Source organism: Meles meles, chromosome 14, assembly GCF_922984935.1.
Source record: "Meles meles chromosome 14, mMelMel3.1 paternal haplotype, whole genome shotgun sequence".
Lineage (NCBI taxonomy): Eukaryota > Metazoa > Chordata > Mammalia > Carnivora > Mustelidae > Meles > Meles meles.
Window position 1 is genome coordinate 77062364 of NC_060079.1, and position 20672 is coordinate 77083035.

The 20672-nt window shown below is 40.0% G+C and overlaps 1 protein-coding gene and 1 pseudogene across 1 annotated transcript in view; both read right to left on the bottom strand.

The window, feature by feature from the left end:
- FGF14 (fibroblast growth factor 14) overlaps nt 1-20672 on the bottom strand; it is a 620592-nt gene that overhangs the window by 495478 nt on the left and 104442 nt on the right. The gene's annotated exons all lie outside the window — the stretch shown is intronic.
- Nucleotides 14279-14370, bottom strand: LOC123925377 (annotated as a pseudogene).

A 20672-nucleotide genomic window follows, 5' to 3' on the forward strand; every position in this document is an offset into this window, starting at 1 on the left:
TATCATATTAAATACACAATATTACACAAAATACTTATAACAGTATATATAAATATATATATAATTATGATCACTAAATCAAAAACATTTCAGCAAAGATCTCAGAATCTTCTCTAAACTACTGACATATTTAGACTATGGAACTTTTCTTGCAGTTTATTACACTCACTACAGGCCATCAAACAAAAATTCTGCAGCTCCGAAAAGACTGTTTGTTCACTGTCAGTTCAAAGAATTCTTCATCCTTTTAAGAGTATTGAAGCTTCTGGTATGTTATTCAAGTTGCCTGAAAAACCCATGGCATACAACAGTCTTCTTTCTGAAACACTGAATTTTTTTCAGAGATTTTTTTTATTTAAGCAATATCTGATATAACCAACTAGAAACACATGAATGATGTGTTTAGTTACTAACATGACATTTTTAAAGTTGACAGTAAATGATGCAAAAAATCAGAGGTTGCAAGGTCTTAATGTTGCCATTAATAATAGGAGAATGTGACTTTGACTAATTTGGGTGTGTGTCTATGGGTATCTGAGCAGATAGTCACCCTTACAAAAGTAATGAGGGCAAGGTGTATAGATTGTGAAGTCAGGGATGCTTGCTCAAGGTAGAGCAGAGACGATGCGAGGGTTAAGGCTTTGCCTAATTTTTTATTCATTTCCAATTTCAATTATTTTATCTGTAGATTAATTTTATCAACTGCCACATTAGCAGAATATGGCCAATTTTACCAACCTTATTTTTAAACAGATGCTAGACAACAGAGAGATTGTGGTTGAAGAAATTCTATTTTAGAATGCCTGTCAAGAAAATCTATTTTAGAAGTCATTATTGACTTTATATTCCTATTTTAAACAACAGCAATGTCACTTTGCCTGAAATTCATATATCCCTGTTTTAATTCTAAACTTGTGTTTAAGCTGGAAGTTATCCTAAACTTGGAAAAGCCGCCATTCATTATCATAAAGGAAAGACTGTCCCATATCTACTTCCTGTCTCAAACTCCCCTCCCTCTCCTGGGGAGTGCACAGCACACTGATGCCTTCTGTCACTGTGGGAGCAGCATCTTGTCCCATGCCATGTCTACGGGGGTCACTTAGAAGATTCCTCCTAAGCTTAACTCACCAGTCCAGCTTGTGCCCTGCTAACTTGCTCTTCCATTTCTGGAAGGGGGGCGTGTTGCTGGGCTGGGAAGGTCTCCAGGCAGGATCATGAAGCCAGCCCCAGGCTCTGCTCTGATGCCCTCCATTATCTTGCTGGAAAGCATCCCACACCAGGAGAATCCCAAGAGAGGGAAGACCTTCCAATCACTTACCTAATCCCACCAAGGGAAAAAGGGAACAAAGTCGAGTGCTGAGTACCCCTTTTCATGAATTTTACAGCTGTTCAGTCTCTTCTCTGACGTGTAGTCTCATCAGCTAAAAATAACCCACAGAGGTGCTCCTGCACTCGGTGACTTCTTAGCCTGCTTATGTAACTGATCTCATTTAAGGCATGTATTTTTAAAATTTACATCCTTCCTATCCCTGTCCAGGTCATTATTGTCTGAGTTAGACTGGAAATGACACACGGCTGGGATCACATCTGCTCAGCTCACTTTGCAAAATGATTGGCTCGGAAGCAAATGTGACTGTGAGAGTAAATGCTTCTCTCAGGCTGACAGGGGTCTTTGAAGAGCCCCCGTAAGAACTGCAGAAATGTGGGGCTCCACTCAGCCCTCAGCTTAAGTATCTCTGCTACCAGACTCCATGACTGAACTCTAATGAAAGAGCACAAATGTAGCGTAAAGCCCTTCAGGTTATCCCACTAACATTTGCAGCCCAGGAAAAGAGGCTTCCTGGTTACAGGCTAAGATTTCTGAAGGGTCCCTTTCTTCACAGAAGTAGAAATAGAGGCCCGGGAGGTATAAAATGGTTTGTGCAGAATTGCAAAGCTAATTGGCGGCCATCTCCTGAGCCTCAAGGGTCTGCCCCTCAGAGAATAAGCAGTGGACAAGTCAAAAATTCTAGAAAGATTGCTTTTAAGATAAGAGTGAACAAAATGGGGGCGCCTGGGTGGCTCAGTGGGTTAAAGCCCCTGCCTTCGGCTCAGGGCATGATCCCAGAGTCCTGGGATTGAGCCCTGCATTGAGCCCTACATTGGGGGAGCCTGCTTCCCCCCCCCCCCCCCCGCCTGCTTCTCTGCCTACTTGTGATCTCTGTCTGTCAAATAAATAAATAAAATCTTTAAAAAAAAAAAGGGGTGACCAAAACAACCGTATACATTGACATCGCCTCCTAGCCATTCCTACAGTTACTCTTTTATGAGCTAAAGCATTTAATCAGCGCTCTGGGTAGTTAACACAGTGGCCAGGAATAGGTTCAAAATGCATCTTTCCTTTAGAAAACAATATCAAGACTGTAAAATGCAGAACTTTCAACCTGAGATGTAAGCATCGCTCGACATAAGCTCTGTGTGCGAAAAGCACATATTTCATCGAACTCCAGGGTGTGTGTCACTCCGCAGAGCTCCTCCCAGCCCCTGTCATAATGGGCATTTGTTAATTTTCAAGAAAAATGACTGAAAGCAAAGAGCGGTGATGAGAGCCAGAATCACACTCCACTAAATGCAGAAGGTCTGGGATGTAAAGATGAAGTGAGGGGCGCCTGGGTGGCTCAGTGGGTTAAAGCCTCTGCCTTCGGTTCAGGTCATCCCAGGGTCCTGGGATCGAGCCCCGCCTTGGGCTCTCTGCTCAGCACGGAGACTGCTTCCTCCTCTCTCTCTGACTACCTCTCTGCCTACTTGTGATCTCCGTCCGTCAAATAAATAAATAAAATCTTAAAAAAAATGATAAAGATGAAGTGAGCCCACCTGTAAACAGAGTGGGTCTGAAGCCCCTCCTGTGGTGGTGGCTTTCACCGTGTCTAGGGAAAGAAGGTGGGGTGACAACCTATATTATGTATTTTGTGACTTATACACCAACTGGGTTTATTTTTTACTTTATTTCAGTGGTTTTTTGTGACTATTAAAATATTGGAAACTTATGGAAGAAAATTGGAAGAATAAAATAAATTATGTGTAATTACTATTTTCTTAAGATTTATCTAGTTATTTAAGAGAGGGGGAGGAGGGACAGAGGAAGAGGGAGACAAGCAGATTCCTTGTGAGCGCAAAACCTGATCCCTGGACCCTGAGATCATGACCTGAGCCGAAATTAAGAGTCAAACACTTAACCCACTAAGCCACCCAGGCACCCCAAGAAATGACTATTGTTAACTTGCAGCTGTATTTCCTTCCAGACCTTTATATGCATATGTATGGACAGACAGACAGATAGAAAGACAGATAAGATTTAGTAAGGTTTACACAATGTTTTAATCCTGTTCCACACAATATTTATTTTACTAGCTCCCATCACATACAAGCTTAGGTGTTTAACTATTTCTTTATTGTTAGAGGTTCGGGTTATTTCCACCTTTTGGCTATTAAAATAACATTACAATTAGCAATATTTTAACAAAATTTACATGTTATATTTTAATCAGTTTGGTTGCCAGAGTGTTCTTAATATTCTAACTGTGAGTTATGTATTGTGTCTTTATTACCATTGTCTATTGTCCCTCATGAACTTATAATACTAGTAAACTTATTGATCCCTTATGTATAAAAATGTATATATATGTATATGTATATATACACCAAAAGCTGTTCTAAGCTCTTTCCACACATTTGCACATTTTAATCTTCACAATAACTTTATGAAATAGAACTCTTCTTATCTCTTATCATCTTTGAAGAGAAGAGGAAAGTAAGCCACAAAGAGAACCATCTGTGACTTCCCTAAGGTCACACAGTTGACCTGGGATCATCAGGGACGCGAACCCATGAGTCTAGATGCCAGCCTCTGCTCTGAATCGTGAAAGTGTACCATCTCTCTAAAGAACAAGATCAAAAAAAAAAAAAAAAAAAAGGAAGAACAAGATCATGTGTTTACTAAGCACGTTATTTTAATATAGCATAAAGGATGCTAACTTACTATTAAACAGAAAGAAAAATAACCTACATGTCTCCATAAAAACAACAGAAGTATATGTAAAAATGGAATAAAAAGTTACAGTAATAAAATGTACTGGAACACAATTGTGAATGAGAGTTCTCAATAAATACGTTATCAATTTTAAAAAAATATATAGTTTCCATTTTAAAGGGTATCATGTAAGAACAGGAATATTTATGTATTTGGATAATGACTAGTTAAAAAAACACAGAAAAGAAAATAATCCAGTGACTCGACTCTCATTGAAACAATTTTATTCTCTGACATTTACTCCTCCTCTTGCAGGATCACAATCCACACTCTAACATATTTTTTGAGAGAAAGAATAGGAATATGAAGTTTTAAGTTCAAAAAGTGAATAATAGAGTATTGTGATTTCCATATTTGGGACTATCTAGGCAAGTTGGAGCTGAGATGAATTCTGTCTTGACCCTTTTCTGGACACAACCACCTTTCGAATCTGAAAATAGGGATGTTAACCTCCCCCTTGGTACAAATGTGAGGATGAAATCAAATACCACAAATAAAGCAGTGGGCACAGGGATTGATGATACTACTAAGTGATTTTTTTCCTCTCTTCTGCCTTGCTCCCCCCAACAAAGCAAATAAAAAAAAAAAATAACAAAACCCTTCTCTGTGGAATCTGAGAAACAAACTGAGGGTTTTGGAGTGGGGGGGCTTGGGAGGGCCTAGTGGTGGGTATTAAGGAGGGCACGTATTACATGGAGCACTGGGTGTGGTGCATAAACAATGAATCTTGGAACACAAAAAATTAAATTAAATTTAAAAAAACCTCAGAGACAATGCAGCTAAATCTAAGCTTTTATAATATAACTATGAATGTCTTGTTCAGAATAAAATCCTTTGGGAACTCCATTTGAAATGTACCTAGGCTCCCCTGAAAAATATCCGAGCATCCCTGCTCCCACTGAATACACAGGATGCCTTCAGAGTCTGCTCCCAAATGTTACACTGTTTGCAGAGTTTACATCTTACTGGAAACAGATGGACTTGGGGATGTGCTACTCAGAGATCAGGCCTAAAACTGTACTCTGTGCATGATTTAATCTATCAGGGAGGAAGCTCTCTACACGGTAAACACCAATTACAAGCATCATTTGAGTATATTGTGGCTGCCGCTCCGTACATATAAAATAATTATTATTATTTGCTTTATTCAGTCTGTTCAAATAAGTCCCTACTTAGACTACATGCTGCAGGAAAAATAGGCAATTATTTCAGCAGTCTCCAGACATGTCAACCACTGAAGAATAAATAGCATATTTTTCTTAAAAAAAAAATTATGTAGCAGGTTGAAAAAAAAATGTCATTTTAACAGCTGGCATCAGAGCTCCCATAAGGGAGAGAATGGTCTTTGTTTAAGCAAGTACCTGGTAGATTGTTGTATGTGGGGAAGGGTGACCTGGGAGAATGCTCTGTGTGAAGACAGCAAAACCAAGTGAGAGTTTGCTCCACGAGACGTTAAAAGAATCTGGAGGGTGAAGGAAGCATCCAGAGAGGGAGGTGGACAAATCATCAGTGAGCGTAGAGGGGACAGTGGACAGCAACACAACAGAAAGGTTTGATCATGCAGAAAAAGAAGTCAGTTAAAAAAAAAATCCCAAGTGGCAGGGAAGTCAGGGCACTGTTAAGGAAGCCAGAGTTCAGGGCTGCAACATAAACTCCCTTCCTCACTGCGAACCTACAGTAAAGCCAACATACACACCAATGTCTCGTTTGAACGGTGGTTGTGGTCTCACTTCTGAGTGTGGGACAGAAAAGTAGGAACGGCTCAGCAGCCAAGATATAAGTCGGATCTAGAGCCCAGCAAAAATAGGAAAACACATCTAAGGTGAACTTGAGAACATGAGCCCCTGGGAAATAAGAAGAATTGGAAGAGCATCTTAAGCTTCTACAGAATGTGGAGTTGAGAGTTTGAGTCAGCTTTATGTAAACTTCGAAGGACCTAACAGGTTTGATTGCAAATGATAAAATTTTCTTTATGGGTGAATAATATTACACTGTGCATATATGTATATGCACAGTGTAATATTATATATCTCTCTCTATATATAGATAGATAGATAACATCTTCTTTATTCATTCATCCCTGGATGGACACTTGGGTTGCCTATATAGTTTGGCTATTCTAGATAATGCTGCTATAAACATTGGGGTATGTATTCCTTTGAATTAGTATTTTCGTATTCTTTGGGTAAATACCTAGTAGTGCAATTGCTGGATCATAGGGCTACCTCTTTTTTTTTTTTAAGATTTTATTTATTTATTTGACAGAGAGAGATCACAAGTAGGCAGAGAGGCAGGCAGAGAGAGAGTGAAAGGGAAGCAGGCTCCCTGCGGAGCAGAGAGCCCTATGTGGGACTCGATCCCAGACCCCTGAGATAATGACCTGAGCTGAAGGCAGCAGCTTAAACCACTGAGCCCCCCAGGCACCCCAGGGCTACCTCTTATTTAGAAATTATTTCATCTATCTTAACATCATAATTGGCTGAGCAATGATAACAATAATTGATTTCCCTTTCCTTCCAGAGAAATGTATCTGTATCTCCACAACACCTGACACTCCCTAACAATATGCTAAATAGAACAGCTCTGTAGACCAAAATTTCCTCATCGCCACGTTTAGACACTAAGAGATTCCCAAAGTTGTGTCTCCTAAGTTTACAGTTCTCAAAGTGCATTCCACATACATAAGTCCATAGGATGCCCCATTTTAAAAATGACCTTCATAACAAAAAAAAAATTAGAAATGCTGCGTACCTCACCTTTGAAATTTACTCCAACTCATACAACAAAAGCTCTGAAAAGTTCTGCAATTAAAAATAAATACTTTCTTTTTTATGTAAATGTTTGCCAAATAATCTTACCCACAGATCCCTTTTCTTAAGTTATATTTATTAGTATCTGAGAATGTTAGGATAGAGTTTGCCAGTGTAAAAATATGTAGTGGCTTCAACAAGGTAGAAGTCGATCTCTTTCTCAAGGAAGGTAAGCAATCTAAAACTGATATGGTGGTTCCAAGGCACGAGGGACCACACTCCTTTTATCTTGTTGCTCTGTGGTCCTCAGTAGGCAACATTCTATATCCTGACTGTTCCAACTCCCACCATCACTTTCACACTCCATCCAATGGAAAAAAGAGAAGTGGACACACTACTCCTTCTATTTTCAGCAAACGCCTTGGAAATTGTTCACCCCATTTTCATTCATGTCTCACTGGGAATGGCTTCATCACTTGACCACAACTAGCTGCAAGGGAGGCTGGTAAATAGTCTTCAGGGACATGGTCAAGTGCTTATCTAAAATATCTATTGCTATAAAAGAAGAGGAGAACAGACAGAGGAAAAGAACTAGTAATTTCTGCTACAATATCTATAGAACCTGTTTGGGGACATGTTGGCTTAAAGACCTGACGAACATCAATGAGATTATGGGGGATATATTTAGCAAACTATAAGGAACTGCTTTACTAGCATTATCCAAAAGTTCACAGTGAAAAACAGTGCTTTGTCATAATTTTTATTTTTCCATATCCTTCAGATTTATTGTAGATTCTTACCATTCTCGAATTTTCAAAAATTTACATTGACATATTTTCTGGGAACTCATTATCCACCTCAATCATTCTACACTGAGAAGATGCTATTGAAATTACTTTTTTCTCATGTATATGTTCATAGGGAGGATATTAAGTGATACTAAGTAATTTATTTCATTTTCTAATCCTTAAATTCAAGACTGCCACTCACCAGCAATGTGACCTTGGCTGGACCAATTAACCCTTCCCTGTCTCAATTTTCCACTGTAAAATGAAGATATAATATGCACAGTGCAGTATTATTGTGGGGTTTAAACGGAATAATGCATATAATGTACTAGAAGGCAGTACGTAGTCAATAATTGCTGATACTTTTTCACAAGCTAAAAGCAGGTATCACTAGATGATCTTTTTTTTTTAAGATTTATTTATTTGACAGAGAGATTGATCACAAGTAGGCGGAGAGGCAGGGAGAGAGAGAGGGGGAAGCAGGCTCCCCGCTGAGCAGAGAGCCTGATGCAGGTCTTGATCCCAGGACTCTGGGATCATGACCTGAGCTGAAGGCAGAGGCTTAACCCACTGAGCCACCCAGGTGTCCCTCACTAGATGATCTTTAAAAATATTGTTTCTATGACAAGAACAACACTGAAGTGTAAAGGGATGTTGTAGACACAGTACTGGCTCTGGGATTTCAGGAAATACTGGAGTCCATTTGTGATTTTTCCTTTCCCACTGAGAGAGCAGGACTCTAACATAAGCTGAAACCTCCAGCATGGTCTCAGACTCTAGTAAACAGCTCTTGCACACACACTAGTGTATTTCAGGTAGACCACTTGAGGGTCTCCACATTTTTTTTTAAGATGTTATTTATTTATTTGACAGAGAGAGAGACAGCGAGAGAGGGAACACAAGCAGGGGGAGTTGCAGAAGGAGAAGCAGACTCCCTGCTGATCAGAGAACTTGATGGAGGGCTCCATCCCAGGAATCAGGGATCATGACCTGAGCCAAAGGCAGACCTTAATGACTGAGCCACCCAGGCGCCCCAAGGGTCTCCAGATCTTAACTGTTTTACAAAGAACAACCATAAAACTTCCTAAGACTGCCTCCATGAAGTCTACAGGAAATAAGTCCTCAATAAAATTTGTGGACTAAAGGAATGATTAAGTGTTTCCGGATAAATGAAAAACATAATGAGGATAAACATGGCAAAGTCCTAAGAAAAAACTCATTAGCAAATTATACTTTGTCTGAAGTTCAACCTTGGCATAATATAAACACCAGGAAATAAACAGTGCAACTACCCGTCATTTAAATCCCTCACTAAAAAAAAGAATTAGATTGGATGCTCCGTAAGATATGTTTCTGCTCTGGAGTATGCAAAAGTGAACTTGCTATATTAATTTCAACATGAATTTTTTTAAATTAAATGCCACTACAAATTTATTATAAGTAACCAGGACCCCATTTGAGTGTATGCATCAACTATAAAATAATAGAAACATAAAGTTAAAGCATTTCAATGGAGATTTCAAATACAAATGCTTATTCATTTAAAAAAATTTTGAATTATGTGGGTTAAGTTATCCTCACTGCTCTTTTAAAAAGATAGCAAGGGCGCCTGGGTGGCTCAGTGGTTTAGGCCGCTGCCTTCGGCTCAGGTCATGATCTCAGGGTCCTGGGATCGAGTCCCACGTTGGGCTCTCTGCACTGAAGGGAGCCTGCTTCCCTCTCACTCTCTCTGCCTGCCTCTCTGCCTACTTGTGATCTCTCTCTGTCAAAATTAATAAATAAAAAAATCTTTAAAAAGATAACAAGCACAGTGGGGCAAGCATCTGTCGACCCGTCTCTGCTTAACCCAGAAAAGAATTTGCAAGTTAGGATCTGTGTACCAAATTTGGCCCACAGCCTATTGTTTTTTGTTTTGTTTTGTTTTGTTTTTGAATTAAAGTTTTATTGGAACATAAAAAAAAAAAAAAAAAAAAAATTTTTTATTCATGGTTTTAACAATGTAAACAATCCTTCAAAAATTTTAAGATATTTCTTACTAATTATGAGTACAAAAGACTCTAGATAATTAACATAATCATTGCTTATTGCAAACAATGTTTACAGATCTTTAGTGCTCTCATTCTGTGTGTGTGCATGTGTACTGGTCTCACCACTTTGTCTGAACGGCGTATGTTACATGTTTTGCACAAAGGCAAAGAAAAGTCACCAGAGGCATAAAAGAAATTTTGGAGGACCATTAACTGAACATGTATATTCATTTAGAAATTATAGCTACAAACTTGTATACCCTCCTGATGCCAGAGAAAATTTTTCATAGAGCAAAGGATAATATTCATGACCCTGTAATTGTCCCTTTGGTGATTTGATGCATGTTCCTGGTACCCCGATTCGAACAATTCTTTTGATAATGAATGTTGCTTCAAGGGCTGTTTCACTACTTCATTAAGAATTCCCAGATTTGGGGTGCCTGGGTGGCGCAGTGGATTAAAGCCTCTCCCTTGGGCTCAGGTCATGGTCCCAGGGTACTGGGATGGAGCCCTGCGTTGGGCTCTCCTCTCCTCGGGGAGCCTACTTTCACCTCTCTCTCTCTGCCTGCCTCTCTGCCTACTTGTGATCTCTGTCTCTCAAATAAATAAATAAAATCTTAAAAAAAAAAAGAATTCCCAGATTTGGGGTGCCTGGGTGGCTCAGTGGGTAAGAGCCTCTGCCTTCAGCTCAGGTCATGATCCCAGGGTCCTGGGATCGAGCCCGCCTCGGGCTCTCTGCTCGGCGGGGGTCCTGCTTCCCTTCCTCTCTCTCTGCCTGCCTCTCTGCCTGCTTGTGATCTCTGTTTGTCAAATAAATAAATAAAATCTTAAAAAAAAAAAAAAGAATTCCCAGATTTGTGCATGTGTGTGCTATATGAAATATATTCACGGAAACTGTTTTTCTGGAGATGATTAAAAAAGTCTAAAAAGTATCCCGGAATGATTTACATACATGTATTTCTAGAAGCAGGGCAAGCTTATGATTGATGGGGAAAATGCTCATCGCTACTTATATCAGATCAATAATAAACTTGATTTCTGAAAAATTTGGAAAGTTACTGAATTAATAACATACAATCTTTGCCCAGAATTTTTCTCTATTCTGCAGGAGCAGAAGGGAAAAGAAAAAGAAAAAGAAAAAGAAAAAAACACAACTATGTCTCCGAAGCACGGGTTAGAGATTCTGAGAACATTCTCTGACTGAGGGCAAAATTGGCCTCACTCTTCAGGGCAGGCTCCAACCTTATAGGTGGCGCTTAGTAACCCCACCTGTGGATGTTTTAATTGAAAGGACCAAGGATCCTAGACAGTCACGGATTGCTGTAACCAAATGTGTCTACGTCCTCTCTTCTGAATGTATAATGAGCATTTCCTTCCCAACACTACCTCTGCTCATTCCGTTCTCCCCACCGCTGCTCCTCTATACTCCTTGAAAGAAATTCCCTGCTCCCCAAAGTGTCCCCATCACACAGGAATGGATCAAGTCGCTCCTTTCCATAAAATCCCGCTTTTCCTTTTAAAGGTTGAAACAGCCAGAGTATTTATTATCTGCATATTCCACAGTCATATATTTCATTGAAACATTTTGTTTTTCTGCATGAGCATCTCGCCTGGCAATTTTCTGTGGTCAGAGACCATGTACAATCACTTCCCTGTATCACTCATAATGCTCACTATAGTGGGTCGCTTGTACAAAATGCCTAATGGATATTTGTTAAATGAATGTCTCAATGAAAGCCATAACTTATGTGTTACTTTACTTTTTAAACCACCAACCTATTCATTTGTGGTCCACAAGAAGTGCTCAATAAATCTTTATTGATTAATTACTTTACTGTTGAGTTAGAGACTGTAGAATTAACAATAAAAGATTATGATTATAACCTAGTATTTGTTATTTTAAATTGATAATATTTAAATAATATAAAATGCCTAAAGTACTTCGCGTAATTCCACAGAAGCCATGCTATGAACAACCCCTGGGATTCATTTCTAAAGAAGACAAACATGTTCTTCCTTCCCTCATGCCCGGTGAAGGTATAAGGCATATGTTTTGTTCCTAGTCAGTCTTTCCTACCTCTAATACACAGTTGACAACAATTCATAAATTGGAGTTTGAATAGTGATAGCAGTTAGGAAGAAGCCTTGTAATTCAAGGCTACCAAGTCCCGGGCATAAATATCTTCTGGGCGTGTTCTGACCTTCTGAAAATGTTGCGTATGTATGCTGCGTGTTTGCAGGTGCTCTGCCTGGCATTACACTACGCACGTGAAATTTAATGTCACTGGGCCTCGATCTCCAAGCCACCTTAGTTTATGACATTATTTGGGATATAATCACAGTGAACAAATCTGTTGCACAGGAACTATTTAAAAGGTAGACGTGCAAACTGTTTGGTAATTCTTGGTGAAAACATTTCTACTCATGCCATGTCCTTTTTTCCCCCTTCTCCTCCCCAAATATTTTTTACTTGTATTTATTTAGATTTCAGATGAGAATTGTAGGGCAGATCACATAACAATTTATATCTCTATAATCAGAAAATATCTTAGTCTAATGTCAAATCAAATTTCGAATTCTGAATGTTTAATTTTAAAAATTAATTTTAAAAATTAAAAGCTTTTGCTTTTAACATAAATAGTCAAGATGACATTAAAAGACACCAAATAGAATTTTAAAGATGAGAAACTGATAAAATTATTGTTACTATGCATAAAATATTCATCTTTTACTTCTCCATTAAACCACTTGCCCCTAAAAATTTTATCTTTGGGAGAATAATCGTTTGGGAGAATAATCGCTGGACTTCCACGTTTCTCCACTACTTGAGCATGCTAGAAACTCTCTCTAATCATCTTTTTCTTTAAAGATTTTATTTATTTGAGAGAGAAAGAGAGAGAGAAAGCAAGAGCAAGGGGAGGAGCAGAGGGAGAGGCAGACTCCCATTGAGCAGGGAGCTCGATGGCGGGCGCAATCCCAGAACCCTGAGATGACCACCTAAGCAGAAGGCAGACGCTCACTTGACTGATTCCCCCAGGTGCCCCCCTTTCATCATCCTCTATGTCAAGCATCAGACACAATGCGTGGCACACCGTAGGCACTCAATAATTGTTTGATCAGTGAATAAATGAGAATCTTTTGAAGTTACACAAGTGAACTAAAATCTTTTGAGGACGGGTGATAAAAAAAAAAACATTCGTATCAAAGGATAAAGTAGTCTTTGAAGTTGAATCTGTCTATGAATCTAAAAATTCAAAGGCCCTTCTCTGTTACTCCAACATTTGTTTTATACCCATACCACTCTGAAACAATAATTGTATTTTATATTAATTTCTTTCAATCATGATCAGGAAAGACTGAGAAAGTGGTCTGTGTTCATGTAAGCCTGCGAACTACCACCTGTTGCAAAGTCAGGCAACAATCTGCCGTAATTAGGATAGTCTTATCTCATGTAGCCTCACATTCTCAATAATTAAGAAGAAAACTGATTCGAAGTTCAAAGCTGAATTCAAACTGATAGAACTTCGTAAGAATTTTAAATCCAGACCAAGATAATTCACTTTCTTGTTTTTTTTTTCACTATTCCATAGTAACATTTAGAAAATCAAAAGTACTTTGAATCCCTCAGAAGAAAAGTATTATTCTCATAAATTTTAAATAGTCACCTCATAGCACAGTAATAAGCACTGTGCTAAGTTTATGGAGTAAAATATGTTTCTATCATTTCTTGTATCTGAACAGGTGGTGTCTTTTCTCATTTTTTATTTATTTTTTTTAATATTTTTATTTATTTGACAGAGAGAAATCATAAGTAGGCAGAGAGGCAGGGAGAAAGAGAGAGAGGAGGAAGCAGGCTTCCCGCTGAGCAGAGAGCCCAATGCAGGGCTCGATCCCAGGACCCTGAGATCATGACCTGAGCAGAAGGCAGAGGCTTTAACCCACTGAGCCACCCAGGCACCCCCTCATTTTTTAAATGTCTGTAACTTTCAGCATTTTCTCTCGACTCTGAATCGGTCAGTTTTCCTCTCCTCCTGTAGTACCAGTAAGTGCCAAGGTCAGTCACATTGCTCGGTGCTAAAACTGCCACAGCCGCTCCCCTGCCATCCCAGCCTCTGGACGCAGGAGTCCCCAACCCCTGAAGTTCAGAGGAACAGCTCGCCTTTGGTTCTCTGGACCTGATCAACTTTGTTCTGGTGCCAACTACCAATTTTTCCACCAAATTCTAGTGTTGTGCCTGAATCCAGCCTCAGTGTGGCATCGTGTTTCTCTGCATATGCAAGACTTGGCTGTAGCCTTGAACTTCTGTCTGGAGTGAGTAATAGGGTACAGCCCTGAGTGAGGTCCAAGGCCACGTCACCCTTCCCTAGCAGTTTTACTGCCTTGTCCCTCCTGATCCTCCGTTCACATCACATCGCTGTTTTAGCCCCCACAGTTGTTTTAGCCCCCACTAGCCCTTGCCCGGACTAGGCAGCAGCCGAGAGCCACCCTGTCTGTGACAACTGCTCAATGGACCCATGCAAATCATACAGTTTGTAACTATCCCTTAGTGGAACATAACAGTGTTGCTGAAATCAAACAGAAGTTATATAACCAATATCATTTTAGAAAACGACATCATTCTTTTTCACTTTGTGTCACTTTCACATAAAAATTGTATGCCTCATCCTCGTGGAGGGGCCATGCAAATCTTCTCTGTATCGTTCCAATGTTAGTACACGTGTGGCTGAAGCGAGCACTTATAAATTTTTAAAAATCCAAACAAAGAGGGTGGAAATTGAGCAATATTATTTTTTAGTAAGCTGCATGGTTCCTAGGGTATGATTCTAAAAGCAGTAAAAAGATGTTCTTGCTAAAAAGGGTAACTGATACAGACTCTAACTTTTCAGCTGCAAACTGTTGAAACTACCGACTCACTAACTCAAAATAACCTTATGAATTTCCTTCATGCCTATGTGAACTATCATTTAAAAGTTAAAACTAAGCATTTTCTTCTTTTGGAATTTACACATTTCAGGGCATTTTATGCACTGGACTTGATCCTATCTTCAGAGCAGAGGAACCATAGTCAGAGCTCTCAGTGAACACAGAAAGGAGCTTGCTGGCATGTTCAGAACGCTGGGGAGAAAAAAGCGGAAAAGATTGCCCAGTGGTGCTAAGAGAAGCCTAGAGGAGCTTATTTCTCTCCTGTCTCAGGAATCTGTTATCTGTTCACTAAAATACATAAATACATAAATACAAATTGAAATAGATGGATTGATAAATAAAACTTTCTAGAACCAGTTAATCATCAACCACCAAGCTAAGGAGCTCCACGTGACATCAAGCTGTACTGGAAAAACTGAGGCCAAAATTTTAAGAATCTAATGTGAAAAAAATGGGATCCTAAGAGTGAGGCTGGCAAGAAAGACGGAGCTCAGAAGCTGGAGGCTACAGTGTACCTGGAAGGACTGAACAGGTTCTTGAGCTGTCCCCCCCGCACTCTGGTTTCGAGCACAACAACCGGCAGTGTAGGACCCAGGCCACCCCACATGCTCGCCCACTCAGCCTTTGCTGTACACAGCTTGGAGGTGCTTGAAAGAGCTGCTTGGGAGTCACTGCAATGAGTCAGCACGTTAAAGCTGACTCTACAGTTATTTGATTTAGAGCCAGTCTTGCTTGTGACCCCGGGTCACCCAACCCCAACGGCTGCAGAGACCAGCTGAGCAGAGCCAGGGCAAGCCTGTCCCCCTGGCTGGCATTTGTTCAGTTAACAGGAATTGGTGGTCAATCCTAAACCAGCCTTCCCTCTCTTAAGTCTTTTTTCGGCAAATCGGAAATTTGCCGATAGGTTTTGGAAAATGGCTTGGTGATATGCCACTCATGGCATCCTAAATTTTGTGGGGCTGTGTTGTTGTTAATAAAAGTTCTGTTTTTCATGAATTTAAATGAACTAACAACAACTCATGGAGTTTAAAAGAAGTCAAATTTTACCTGCCAAACATTTCCTAATATATACTCCAGAGCAAAATAAATATGGAAATCTCTATGTCTTTTCAAAGCAGAAGATTCAAATGTATTGTTCTTCTCGAGGGTAAATCTTTCACGTTATTATCTTCCAGAATTTCAAATGTAACAGGAAAATGTGAGATCAGTATCCTAAACCACTTCCACAGATAAGATTAGATTCTTATTTTTGAAAAAGATGAACACATCAGCTTGTTCTGGGCTTCCATATAAAGAATATTTACTATCATGTCAACTACATGCTACGTACTCAATAAACTTGAATTCTTAGCTTTCCTTCAAGGCTTGGGTAAGACGTTGTGATTTCCAACTCAAAAGCTAGCCAAACATACATCAGACAGGAGAAAACACGGCACCTACAGCAATGGCTTGAGACTCAGCAGGATAAGAAACATCTTTATATGAACACACTTTAAAAATACGGAGTCAACTGAGACAATGGATAATGGCAGGTAAAATGGAAGACCACACGGAGAGCCAATGGGGGGTTCTGGCCTCTCTTTGCAATGCTGTAGACCACAGCAATAGCCCTGATTTCTTTGGTGGACCAGTGTGACTTTGCCCCCTCTCCAGGAGACTGAGGTCACAGCACTTTGAGCAGGAACTGCAGATTTCAGGGGCACTTGGTATGTATCCTCCGGCTGAGATGAAAATGACATTTGCCCTGTTTCAACCCTTTGCTTATGGTCTTTCCAGAGTCACTGAAGAATGGAGGCAAGGTTATTAACCTCCAGTGTATCAGGCAGTAGAAAAAGAGTCTGTTTCCGCCAGTCCCACTTTTCCATCCCCAAACCCAAGCTCCATGTTTCTTCCTCCAGAAGACAGTGCAGGTGAGAGGGCGGGTGTTCAAAAGTGCTACTGAAAGGCTCCCTCTTCTCTGCTGTGACATTTTTTGGCGTCGTGTCAGTTGGCTACCCGGTCTGGGTGTCCACTTTGTAGAATGAATTAATGTAGAAGAAATTTGTTGATGGATGCAGGCTCAGCACTCTTAATATTAGGAAATGACAAAATTTACTTATTGAATTTGTTTTTTTAATTGTCCTCCTTTAGAGAGGAAAGCCTTCCATGCCTCCCATCTCCCTTGTTGCTACCACAAGAACAGCAGTCGCCCTGACTGGCCTATTCACATGAAGACACCATACAAAGGCAAATGGAGGTATGCAGCTCATTTCACGGTTTTCTCCTGAGGGTACTGCTTACTTCCAGATGGGTAAATAGTTTGCCCCAAGTGAAATCAAACACCCAAGAAAGATGCCCCTTGAAAAAAAGCATTTGGAACCAGGTAAAAGAAGGAGGACAAGGCCTTGGAGGGGGTATCGTTAACACAGTGCTGAATCTCACACGACATTCATAAATTCATGAACTGTGTGTTTTACAACATTTTCCCAAGGCATTATTTTCTAATAAACCTCCTTTTGTTTTGCATTCTTTTTGCTTATAATATGCAAAAAAGAAAAGCACAATGGCTGGAAATTCTGTCTCTGTGATCTGAAGTGCTCTCACTTGCATGCTGAGAAGTGTTATAATGAATATTTTTGGCATCAGCTGCTGATAACAGCTTGGTACTAGCAGCACTTGATTCAAAATGTCATATGATACAATAATACACAAATCGAGCGCACAGAGGGGGGAAAAGATCGTGCAACCTGTCATAGGTACAGCAATTTCTCGTGAGTATTCAGGGAGAGAAATGTAGAAGTAGAAACCTGAAATCTGAAAAAAAAAAATAAATAAACACAACATCCGCAAACACAAGAAAAAATTATTAACAAATGGAACATAGCAATTTTTATGTACTCACAACACCAGTGGTTTCTTTAGTCAAAACCCAATGGCATTCATCTATGAGCAATCTGGCACAGCGAAAGTGCTGGAGCCAATGAGAAAGCATATCTGCTTAATATGATCAAATGCACTTCCTATTCGTGTTTGAGTAGTTGAACAGTTACTGGTAGCGGGCTGTCAGTCTGTGCTAGCCACTCCCCTTTTTGTTTCCACTGTTTTCCTAGCTGTTCAAACATCTATTTGTTTTCCTTGAATCAATTAGTGATATCGTCCCAACATACCTTTCTTTAAAAGATTTTTATTTATCTTTAAGATAGAGTGAGAGCGAGCGAGCAGGAGCAGAGAGAACAGAGGCAGAAGGAGATGCAGGCAGAGGGGGAAGCAGGCTCCCCGCTGAGCAGGGAGCCGGTGTGGGGCTCCATCCCAGGACCCTGGGATCATGACCTGAGCCGAATATAGTTGCTTAACTGACTGAGCCACCAGGCACCCCCACCCCAACATATTTTTTGTTTCATATTTATAGTTTGACTGCCTTTGTCCAAGTCCTGGCTCCCCAAATCCAACCATGTGACCTCATTTTTCCCTCTGTGCCTCAGTTCCCTTGTCCTGCTAAGGCTACGGTGGGGACTGATAAGTTAGGGTGGCACTTAGGGCCACCACCGGTACACAGGAAGCTCTTTGTTCCTGTTCTCATCTTGAAAGTAGAACTTTTTAAATGTGATTACTTATGATTCAATTATTAAAATCAATTAATATTAATAATATCAATTATTCAAAGTATATTAATGTATCCATTTTTATTTGTTTCTCTCCCCACCGGTCTATGGATTACTTTAATTCAAGTAATTGGTTTGGTTCTTTTAAATTGACCATCCGTAGAATTTCAAAACCAGAAAGAATCCTAAAAATCACGTTATCCAGCTTTCATTTTGTACAGTACATTCCTAATCATCATGATGATTGTCATCAGGCTTTGGTGACACAACTAATTGTACTTCTCAGGGACTCTGATGCTGCTGAAGTACATTTGTAATCTAAGCTGTGGGCATGGAGATGTCCTCAACAGTATCGACAAATTCACTCTCTTCGTCTGTCCTTCCGATTCACTTTTTTTAATAGCAGGAATCTTCACCACACCCTGCATTGTGGTATAGGCTCTGGTGTAGGTGGAAAGGATTTCTGTAGACTTTTCCTTGCCCCTATGCAGACATCCACTCTTTCTTTTCCTTTGACTGTCCAGCCCTCTGTGGTTTGTAATCCGTTTTATTTGCACGAGTACCATGCACTGGATCCTGAAAAGACCTTTCTGAGGGCAGAAGCAAGGCAGCTATAATTGTCTCCTCATCAACACCCCCCAGCAACCCCCAGAAAACTAGGAGTCAAAGGTTAGGATCTTGCCCAGGGTGGTAGTGCCAGAGAGAGCCGAAAAACGCAGGCTATAGGATTTCCCATCCAAAGGTGTTTTCACAGTGCCATGCTGCTTGTCCCCAAATGTTGTTCCACATCACCATATTGGTGGTCACAAACATCCTAGCAATGCGCAGAGAACCAAGACAACATAAGAACAGAAAAATAATGCCTGAATGGGCAGTAAACTATTGACTTGTTCAGCTGCTTAAAGTCAAGCTCACACTGAAATTGTCACTCTGATGCAGATTTGAGGGAGACAGATGCATAAGTTCCATATTCAGCCAAGACAGGGTTGAAAAATAAAGTCCTTGGGGGCTATAGAAGAGAAAATATTGAAAGAATGGGCGTCAACCTTATCTTCCTATTGACAGTGCAGGTCTGAGTTTAAACTTCCAGGACCACTCTTTCTGTTATTTTTTAAGGGTTAGGAAATCATTATTGTTTAAGTAAGGTAAGTGAATTTCAATTCTGAAATGAAAAGTTTTCACATTCTCATCACAGAAATTTTAGTAAAAGGAAGTCTGTGTCATATCCTCATGATATCTCCAGGCCCACAAAGGCAACAGATGGTCTCTGAGTTTTAGAGATCTCTTTGTGTTCTATATTAAAATGTTTCCAATAGATTGACATAGTGTAGGAGTCTGATTCCTTATTAAAAGATTGTTTCTCAGGTTTTATACAACTTCTGTGAAGTATGAGAGATGAGCTGTTGTGGTTTGCAGCTTAGGTTGGTGGCACAAAAACTCTCCCTACACCATACTGGAATTCCTTTTCGTCTTAGGTGTAGTCTGTGAATAAGGCAGTGGACTTACCAATGCTTAATGGGCCTGGTCATCCACCGATATGCTACAAGGTAATTCTCAAGTACACTCTTGTTAAATGCATGCAAGAGCAGCAGGAAAAATGTTTAATTGCCATAGAATACTAACACAGAACAAAGCAAAACTGAACTAAGGAATGGTAGATTTCATCTCAAGCTAGGAATCCTGAAGCATTCAACTGCAGAAACGCAATTGTACAACCGTGGCGCTCCATTTTCCTTCCAAACCACAGCCAAAGACAGCCTCGGACCTGTGTCTCATTCAGTGAGAGCCTAATGCTCAAAAAACGCGAAACAAGACAGCAAAACCAAAATCAGTAGGAGTGCTGGGATGACATTGTGTTTCTTTCAGCTACTCACAAAATCTTCATGGAGAGGCCAAAGTGTCTAACTCTATCGTGAAGAGAATGTGATGGAAAGAATTTCCTGCACATATTCCCATTTCAGTGTAGTAAACTAGCTGTATATAGAAACCACACAGAGGCAGCAGAGGAGTCTGACTACCACCTGGACCACGGGCTGAAGGTCAGTATCAACGGCATTCAAGTCATATTGATAGTATTGAGTACATTTCATACAGTGTGATGAACACAGTACTTTTGGTTACTTCTTTGGGAACTTCCTCCCCAAAACCCATAATCCTAAGCTATACCTGAGGAAAACATCAGACGAACTCACGTTGAGGTGGGCTGTACAAAACACGTGACCAGTGCTCCTCAAAACTGTTAAGACCATCAAAAACAAGTCTGCAAAAACAGTCACAGTGTAGAGAAGCTACAGTGTAGAGAAGGAGACATGATTGGCAAATGTAATGTGGTATCCTGGATGGGATTCCAGGAAAGAAAAAGAACATTAGGTTAAAAACTAAAGAAACCCTAATAAAATATGGACTCATATTAATAATAATGTATCAATATCAGTTCATTGATTGTCACAAATGTACCACAATAATGAGATGTTAAGAAGGGAAAACTGGTTGTTAGGGTCTGTGGGAAATCCCTGTATGATCTTCACGACTCT